We start from the raw sequence: 10735 nt of genomic DNA on the forward strand, positions 1-10735 counted from the left end.
ATTTTTTTGACTCAGATTTGTGGTCTTAAAACAACTACTTTGACTAGGGTCTAAACCGAACTGTTACAGTGCCAACCAATCCATACCCAATATGACATCAAATTTATCAAACGGCAACAACATCTAGTCATCTGGAAAGCAATGACCTCTAATCATCAAAGGACATTTCTTATATACTTTATTAACTATCACATGTTTTCCTAACGGGTTTGACAACTTAATCATAAATTCTATAGACTTGGCATGCATATTTATGCTAGATACCAATTTCATACACACATACGAATGAGAAAAGCCAAGGTCTATCAAAGCAATAACAGTAGTATCATAGAGAGTAAAATTACCAGTGATCACATTAGGAGAAGCTGCATCTTCACGTGTGCATATGGCGTAGGCTCTAGCTGGAGCTTTAGCTTCAGACCTCACTACTGTATCCCGTGTTGCATTCTTACTACCGAACCCATTTCTGGCATTTCTCGAGGGTTTTCCCTTAGAAGCTGTGCTACTCGGCCTTGAGTTCTGTAATCTTTCTTTCTCGACCATCTCAGGGTAACCTTTAATATAGTGGTCTTGAGAACCACACATAAAACAAGATCCTTCACTCACCCTATAGGTGCCAAAATGATATCTATTACATTGCGGGCACTCAGGTTTGGAAGGTTTGGCGTTACCAACACTTTCCACAGATGTAGCCCTAGATCTAAAACCCAAATTCTGCTTTTTGCAGTTCCCGTATGAATGCCCAGCTAACACATGTGAACGAGAGTACACCTCTCTAGGTTTCTTAGACTGTGATGGCAACGACTTACTCGGATATCTATTTCTTGTGTCTCTAGCCTCAGATTCGGCTTTCTTCTTTTCTTTGATCAATTTTTTGGCTTTACGAGCCCGCTCGATGAGTACTACAAATTCTTTCAACTCAAGAATACCCACTAACCTCTTATTGTCTTCATTAAGTCCATCTTCAAATCTTCTACACATCTTAGCCTCGGAAGATATACATTCCTAAGCCTACTTACCGGGTCTGACAAATTCTCTCTCATATTCACTAATTGTCATACGATGCTATTTTAAATCTAGAAAATCCTTATGCTTCTGATCGATGAACCGTTCACTAATGTATTTCTTTCGGAATTCCTCTTGAAAGAATTCCCAAGCAACCCTCTCAGGTGGTACCAAAGATATCAGCGTTCTCCACCAATGATACACCGCATCTCTCAATAAAGATTTGGCACATTTTAAGCACTCCTCGGGTGTACAGGATATTTCATCAAATACCCATATCGAGTTCTCTAACCAAAACTCTGCTTTGTCAGGGTCATCATTAGCATTTGCCCTAAATTCCTCAGCATCATGCTTTCGGATTTTATCAATTGGTGTTCTGGAGAATCTCATGAAATCTATACCTTGAGGCATCATGGGTGCAGGTTGAAGATTTAGGGTTGGTAGGGGAGGTTGAGCGTTCAAGTTCGTTCGAACGAACTCCGTATACCATGCATTCATCATGTGGAGAAAAGCTTCTCTGCCTCCTTCTCCTCTACTAACAGTTTCGGGCCTACTCTCGAATGGCACAACCCCTTCAGCAGGAACAGGCTCGTTACTTTCTACATCATCTACCACTACTCTGTCGGGATCCATTTTCTATATGAAAACACACTTTAAAATTGTTAAGAGTCGTCACACAATCATAATATATATATATGGCATGTATAGCTGACTTAAATACATTCTACGTAGCCTGAGAACTGACCAAACTGTAGCTCTGATACCATTAAATGTAACCCCTTTACCCGTGTCCAATGGAAGAGCAGGATATGAGGCATTACCAGACTTAAACATACTCATACATGTAAAATCGAGCCATAAAATTTAAACCCATTAAAAAAATTCAAACACATGCATATCGTCCCTTATACAAGCCTACGAGGCCCAAAACAACCATCAAAAAATATTCGAGACTTAATTGAGGATTTTAGAAAAGTTTAGGAAAATTTTCCCTAATATAGAGCCATTTGCCCGTGTGAGACAGGGGACACGCCCGTGTGCTCTTGACACGCCTGTGTCTTCCAGCTGTGTAACTCTTTGACTATGACTTCAGCATCAATTTAGGGTCACACGGTCATATCACACACCCGTATGGTAAGACTATGTGGTCAATTAAAAATAAATGAATTTTTCATAAAAATGGTGCATACTTAATACAGCCAAAGTACACAACTATATGGGTAGGCCGTGTCTCTCACACGGCCAAGACACACACCCGCATCTTAGCCCGTGTTTTTACTACTGGTGTAACACCCTACACCCGTGCCCTACGCTCAGATGGAAAACAAGGCGTTACTAAACTTGAACAGTACATATCACATTTTTGAGTCACCAAGACTTGCTTAAATTTAAAAGTTTTTTGACCTAAGTTTAAAATTCCTTAACACGGACTTAAGAGACCCCAAACATCCATTGGAAACCACTCGAGACCAACTCGAGTCCTTTAACCAACCATATAAGAATGACTTTTGAAATGGGGCACACGCCCGTGTGGAAGGGTAACACGCCCTTGTGGCCACTATGACATGGTCGTGTTGATGGCTCGTGTGGTTCACACAGCTTAAGCATAAGGGGACACGCACGTGTTCGAACCCGTGCAAATTAAATTCCAAATTCGAACCCATGTCTAAAAACCTTGACATTTTGTTTCTAATGTTAGAAACCAAATAGAGGCACACGGCCAAGGCACACACCCGTGGCCAGAGGCAGTGTCCTCCACGCTGTTGAGACACACGGCCGTTTCTCTGTCCATGTGTGACACCCCTAATGTGACCCTAGTCGGGAAGTGGTTTCGGGACCACAAAATCGAGTCATAAAAATAATTAACCGTCATATTTGATGCTTATTATATGTATATATGCATGTGTGAAAATTTCATATTTGAATTTTGTTAATTGTAAGTGAATTTTATTAAATAGGACTTAGGTGAGAAAGTTTAGAAATGTGCTAGGCAAATGTAAAGTGGCCTATTAATGCATGTTATAAAAATGAAGGGTTTGCATGTCAAATTACCCAAAATTTGAGCTAGTGGCCGACCATGCTATGGGGTAAGACATATTATAAACCTTTTGTGTTAATATGTTGTGGGGAGAATAATAAAAAAAAATGAGGGGAGTGGGAGGAGAAACCAAAGTTGTTTCATCCTTGCTCTCCCATTTTGCCGTGACTTGAGGAAGGAAAAAGAGAGGAGTTCTCTTGCTTCATGTTCGGCTTGGAGGAGGTTTGGAAGAGGTAAGTACCTTGAAATTCTTGGAAAATTATGTATAAAGAAGGTGGTTAGTTCAAGTTCTAATCATTCAATGGCTTGTTTATTTTGTTAAGTTCGGTTTCAAGGTTTGATCAAATTATGGTTATATTTGACATGGTTGGTTTATTTTGTTATGCTTGTTATATGATAGGTATGATTTGTGTTTTGGTGATGTGTTTGTGATGTTGATTATATGATTTGAAAATGAGATATGTTAATGATGGAATGTAATCGGCCATGGAAGTAGCTCATTTTGGAAGTATGATTTGTGGTATATTTTTTTTTGTGGTTGATTATAAAATTTGGCTTAAGTGAGGTAATTGGTAAAAGATGTGTTTATGATATAATACATATGCTTTCATAAGCTAAGTTACGAATATGTGATATCTTGCATATTGGTTGTTAAGGTAAGGTTTGAGATATTAACGTATGAATATGTTTTGTATACTATTTGATGTTCATTTAGGTACGGTATAAATGATGCAATTAGTTTTGATTTAAATTGTGAAATTGGTTGAATTATTAAAGAATAAATTTTATGACCGAATATATGGTTAAAAGGTTGGCCATGCATATGTATTTTGGAAATGGTAAAGGGTTGTATATTTATATTTGGCTATCAACTGGTAAAATATGTTTTTACATGCCTATGATATGTTTTGTTTGTGGTTCGGCAACTAATGGTTAAGTTGTTAAGTTACATACTTGAGTTTAAAATGTGCCTTATATGTGGTTTATGAATTTGGTAAATGATAGATTGATATTTTGGATATTTCATTAGTCAAGTGATATTGTAACTATGGTATGATTTGATTCGGCACTTATGTGTAAAATTGGTAGTTATTATTTTGGTAAAATGTGCAAAATTTGGTAAGACCAAATTTTATACTTAAGCTTAAGTGAAGTTGTTAATGCTGTATATATATATATATATATTAATGATTAATGAATCATGTGGTTTGGCTTGACTTAGTAAATAGTGAAGAAATGCATATTTATACATAGTGTTTATGAAAGGTAGTTTTATAAATGTGATATGAGTATTTTGTTTGTAAATGAGTAGTAAATATGTTAAGAATGGTTCTAAAATGTATATGGATGCCGTGTGATTGTGTTTGATTGGGAAGTAAATTGTTTGATTTAGCTCAAGAGCTTAGAGGATCAAAGTCGGATAAGGGAAAAGAGAAAGTAAACGAATAGCCGTGGATATCTAGTCGTCGACCACTTCCGAGGTAAGTTTTAAGTAACTAAACCTTGAGTAAATTCAATCATAATAGGACATGATGAGTTGATTTAATAAGATATGATGTGGCCATGTTATGTTCTAAGCTCAAATGGTAAGTTCTTAAGTGTTTGAGCTTGGGAATTTAAGTGTAATTTGAATAGTCTGCTTAGGACAGCAGCAGTAACGTGACTTTAGAAAATCACCATAAATATATGGACTTGAATTAGAGTCTGAATCAAACATGAAATTAAAGCTTAATGAGTCTAGTTTCTTATAAAAGAAACCATGTAAGCAAAGGAATTTCCGATAATGAGATATTTAAAGTTGCGTGGGACAGTGCAGAATGACACTGTAATCCTCTGTTCTGTTTTTAGAAAATCATTATAAATTGTAAAAAAATTTTTAAAAGACAAAATTTATATTCTAGATGCCTTAGTGAGTCTAGTTTCAAATGAAATAAACTAGAACATATTTTGAATTTTGTACAATGAGAAATTTGATTTGTAGTGAAGAGTGGTCAGCATAGTCAAACAGTGAAATAGTGGAAACTTGAAGAAAAATCTGGCATTGATTGGCCAAACCAAAAATTCTGAAAATTTGTTGGATAAAATATGTATGAGTCTATTTTCAGGGAAAATTAACGGCACTTCATTTGGAGTTTCGTAGCTCCATTTACGAATAATTTAATGACTGTTGCTCAGGAAAAACAGCTTGTGCTGAATTTGTGATTATGTTGTAAACCTTAATAAAACTATTTGAGTTGCTTATAAGCTATCGATTAGATATTGGTAATCAAAGTACCAAATCCGTATTAAAGTGAAGCTATAAGCCGTAAATGACTAGTATACCTAGTCAATTTTGTTATGATGAAATTGATGTACAAGGTGTGTATATGTGATAAGGCCTAATGGCCGATGTGATGAATGTGAAAGTGTATATATGTGATAAGGCCGAATGGCCAATGTGATGAATGTGAAAGTGTATATATGTGATAAGGCCAAATGGCCAATGTGATGAATGTGAAAGTGTGTATATGTGATAAGGCCAAATGGCCAATGTGATGAATGTGAAAGTGTATATATGTGATAAGGCCGAATGGCCAATGTGATGAATGTGAAAGTGTATATATGTGATAAGGCCGAATGGCCAATGTGATGAATGTGAAAGTGTGTATATGTGATAAGGCCTAATGGCCAATGTGATGAATGTAAAAGTGTATATATGTGATAAGGCTGAATGGCCAATGTGATGAATGTGAAAGTGTGTATATGTGATAAGACCTAATGGCCGATGTGATGGATGTGAAGGTGTATATATGTGATAAGGCCGAATGGCCAATGTGATGGATGTGAAAGTGTATAAATGTGATAAGTCCCGAAGGGCATTTGTGTCAGTACTATATCAGGTTAAAACCCCGCAGGCTTTATGCGAGAATATTATCCTGATTAATGTCAGTAGGCTTCGTGCTCGTACTATATCCGAGCTTTAAAGACCCGACGGCTAAATGCTAGGATTCAAGTAAGACTTTGGTATTGAGTATCTGCAATAAGTTACCATCAAATAAGTATTATGTATTTAAGATGTTCAGTCGTATTACTTACTCATCGGTGGAGTGATTTCGAGGTGAATTATCGATTATCAAAGAGGTAGGTAAATGTGATTAATATTATAACTCCAAATATAAGAACGATCTAATTGGTAATGGTATGCTTGTATAATGAAGTAAGTGATGAAATATTCTTATGTATTAGTGCATATTCGCCCAAAAGCCTTATGATTTGAGTATGGGTTGGGTTCACTAGATGTGCCAAGACAAGGTAAGGATTATGTTTTGTAAGCTTACGTATATGTGATAAGGAATATGTTTGGTTCTTTATGTGCCTACGGTAATTTAGTACTTGTCATGTTGAAATACTTAAAAATATGGATGTGATTATGAACAAGTGGAAAGGATTATTGAAAGTTGAAAATTGATTAAGAATGTGCTTTGGAAATATTTGACCATCTAGGTCATTATCATTCAAAGTATATATGACATGACCAAGTGATGCGTTTATTGATATTATAGTTCGAGATGAAGCTCTAGATTAACTTCATCGAACAATTTGAAATGAATGACCAATGATAGTGAATGAGAACACCTTGTTTTGCTTAAAACTTACTAAGCTTACAAAAGCTTACTGTTCGATCATGTTTTGGTTTATAGGTTGTGGATTCGACTACCGGTTCGGGATCATCAAGACGCCGTCACACTATCTACCATTACGGTAACTATGTAATTAGACTTAGCTTATGGCATGTATAGGATAGACAATATAGGTGAATGATATTTTGACTATTGTATATAAGCCATATGAAAATGGCATCTTTTGGATGTTTACTTATAGAAGTTTACATTTTATCCCTGGCTGTGTTTAGTGTTTATCCAAATGAATGATCAAAAAAAAAAAAGTTTTACCGTTCTGTCATGAGTTACAAGTCCGGTAATGCCCCTTACTTATTCCGGCGATGGTTACGGGATAGGGGTGTTACACCATGTGTTTACTACCATGCATACTGACTCGTAAATTTTACGTGCAGGGGACACACGGCTGAACAACATGCCCGTAGGGTTGACCGTATGTTACATACGACCCAAGCACATGCCCGTGTGGACAATATAAGGCTATCTACCAAGCTTTTTGCCACCCTGACACACAATCCAATACCATCCATCACACCAAAGTCTATCATAACATGATTTCCCAATCAAGCAACATTACTAAGACCTATATACATTACACATATGTTTAAGCGACTAATTTATGTACTTTGCTATCCATACACTGAAATTCACATGCTCAACCATACCATCAATTTTCTCATTCATGAAAGACCTTCTTGTATTCATATAACAACTTTCAATATTAGACATTTTTCATGGCCTTATACAAAATGAGTCAAATGCTAAAACAAGCCAACACATTTGGCCCCAAAACAGTGTGATATTAAAACAAAACAAAAGTTCCTATACATGCCATAATCAAAATAAAAGAACTAACTATACGAAGTGCTTCAGATGATAGTGTGACTGCATTCTTCGACGTAGGCGATGATCCTCGAGCTACTTTGGCGGCACTATAAGAAAATGGAAGGAAAAATAGGGTAAGCATAAAGCTTAGCAAGTTGTATGAAAATAAACATCAACTAATTATCATACAACAATATGCTCATAACATTTCATAGTTTGTCCATGAATACAATAAATAGACATAAGTACAACTTACTCATCAACATCTAATACAATTCCTATGGCATATATTGAGCCCACATTTCAAACATTTCAAGTAGGTACCTGTACCACTCACCACATGGTCATAACTTATCTCATTTCGATACAAATCATAACTCTTTCGTTGAATCATTTGAAATATTACCAGATACTCAATAACTCCAAACATGGGATAAGATGTCGACGCCATAGCAATATAGTTGCATTATTAACATACAACTTACCTCGGATTACAAAATGTAGGCGACTAGACGATTTAGTCTATTTGCTTGGCCTTCCCCCGATCTATGTTTAGATTTTTTATTTCTTGATCTTAAATGATAAGAATTCAAAATTTTAATCATTTTATCATCTAGATACTCAATAATTTATAATTAGGCAAAATGACCATTTTGCCCCTAGACTCGAAAATCGATTTTTATCACATTTTCTCATTAACCAAGCCTATGCGAATACTTTTATACTAGGAGCAGCCCACAATTCTCACTATTTCACACATTCATTAACCAAGCCTTCACAAAAGTTGTTTATTTCACAACCATGATTCATTTTCTTCCATAAAATTTCAGGAAAACAACATGAACACTCTCATGGTAAAACCCTAGACTTTTAACCATTTTACAAAATAGTCCCCTCATTTGAAAGCTCATGCTACAAGGGTTCTAAAAGTATAAAAATCATCAAGAAAGACCATCAAAATCACTTACTTGTGAGGGGTACAAGTTGCTAAAATTTTCAATCTTTCAAACCTCTATTTTGCTGGTGTTTTTCGGTGGAGAAGAAGATGAAAAAGGGATGATATCATCTTTCTTTTATTTTATTTTCTTTTTGGCCAAATAAGTCACCAAACTTCACCTAACATTTGACTGTTTCAATTTCCTTGTTTCATGGCCGGCCAAGCACCATCCTAGGGTCTATTTGCACTTTAAATACCCCTACTTTCTAATCCATGGCCATTTAACACTATTTGCTAGCAAATTACAACCTTTTCCCTTTATGTGATTTAGTTTTTTTTCGCAATTAAGCTTACTAACGCTAAAATTACTTCACCAAATTTTGCATGCATCGACATAATCATGCTATAAGACCAAAATAATAACTAAATAATTTCTCGGCCTCGAATTTGTGGTTCTGAAACCACTATTCTGGCTAAGCCCAAAATCGGGCTGTTACAACTAGGCATACTAACTTGCAAAGTTTAGATGCAGGGGACACACGGCCGAACTACACACTTATGGGGCAGACCATCTGTCACACACGGTCTAGACATATACCCGTGTGTCTACTTGTGTGGACAATCTAAAGGCTATTTTCCAGGCCAATTGTCACCCTCAATCATTCATACACTCAAACATATTTCATAGCATGCAACATGACATATTTAGACACTCAAATATTCAACATCATGGCACTTTCACACATTCATAATGTTGTTCTATTACACATTCAATTAGTCACACCATTTGGAAGCATTCCACACCAATTTCATTCATAATCAAAATTGTTACCCTAACCTCAAATTACATATTCATGTCTATAATCATCTTAAGTCATTAAGTCATTCCTTATTTCCAAGTACTTAATTCATTCCTTATCACATATCCATCAAACAAACCATATAGCACATCATCAAGGCATTAACACATGCATGCATGAATAATTAGACGTTACAACCCGATAATCAATTATGAGCCATATCATATGGCTATTACAAAATGTATTATCAACATCATAGGCCTTCACAATTTGGCCAAATAGCATCGCACATAGCAAAAAATGACCAAGTCCCTTATACATGCCATACTCAAAATAACAATTTCACTATACCCAATATTCTTTTGATAGTGTGATCGAATACTCCGACAACTTTTGATCCCCGAGCTAGCTTGGCGGTACTATAAAAGATGGAAAGAGAGGGGGTAAGCATTAAAGCTTAGTAAGTCCACATGCAAATAATATGTAATGATAGTAAGAAATTAACATGCAAAGACATAGTAACACATACATAAGGATTATTCATCATTTAAACCTTTTAACTTACTTATCATATGTACATATATACTTTCTCATCACAAATCATTCCTTATCAAGGCATTATTCATGGGTTTAGCGTGCATACTTGTACTCATCGTAGTATATCATATAACCATACCTCTTTAACCTGCCCTCCTTGGGACTTTCATCACACCCATTGCATCACCCGTTGAACACTCGGAATACTATTGGATACGAGTAAAACTTGCACATAAGTGTCACATATACATACGTAGCCAAAGCTACCTCATAACCTGTAACACTCGTAAAGGAGCTACTCACGGGTTTGCTTATATAAGCTATTGATCAAGGTGTAACTACACGGGCTGCTCACATAAGCTGTCAGGTATCCAACCCGCTCAAGGATTACCTACCCACTGGTAGGACACACAAGACCATTGTCCGGAACCCAATTACATGTATCGCATCCATAATGAACTCGGACCAACTCAACGAGCTTGGATGCCTCAATATATCACGAACCCAGACCAACACAATGAGTTCAGATTTCTTAATTCCTAGTAACATGTCACTTGTATTCTAAACAACTCCTAAGCTTCAAACAGGATTCTTTCTCATATACACATAGCATCTCCATCGTACTTGCTCATAACGTCGTGGATAACGACCAATATCATTCATACTTACAAAGTTATCATTAGGCATAACATACATAATATTGATGAAACATTTATCACATATTGTCAACACATCAAAATATAATACATTGTCACATTATTTACACATGCATGTACCTCGGTACAAAATGATGGTAATCGAGCCTAATCGTCATATACTTTATTCTTTCCTCGATCAAGACCCGGTTCACGTTTTTCTTGATATAAAATACCAAATTTAACTTGTTTATTAATCACATTATTCAAATCAATCCATAATCCATGCTTTGGTAAAA

Source organism: Gossypium arboreum, chromosome 10, assembly GCF_025698485.1.
Source record: "Gossypium arboreum isolate Shixiya-1 chromosome 10, ASM2569848v2, whole genome shotgun sequence".
NCBI classification, from domain to species: domain Eukaryota; kingdom Viridiplantae; phylum Streptophyta; class Magnoliopsida; order Malvales; family Malvaceae; genus Gossypium; species Gossypium arboreum.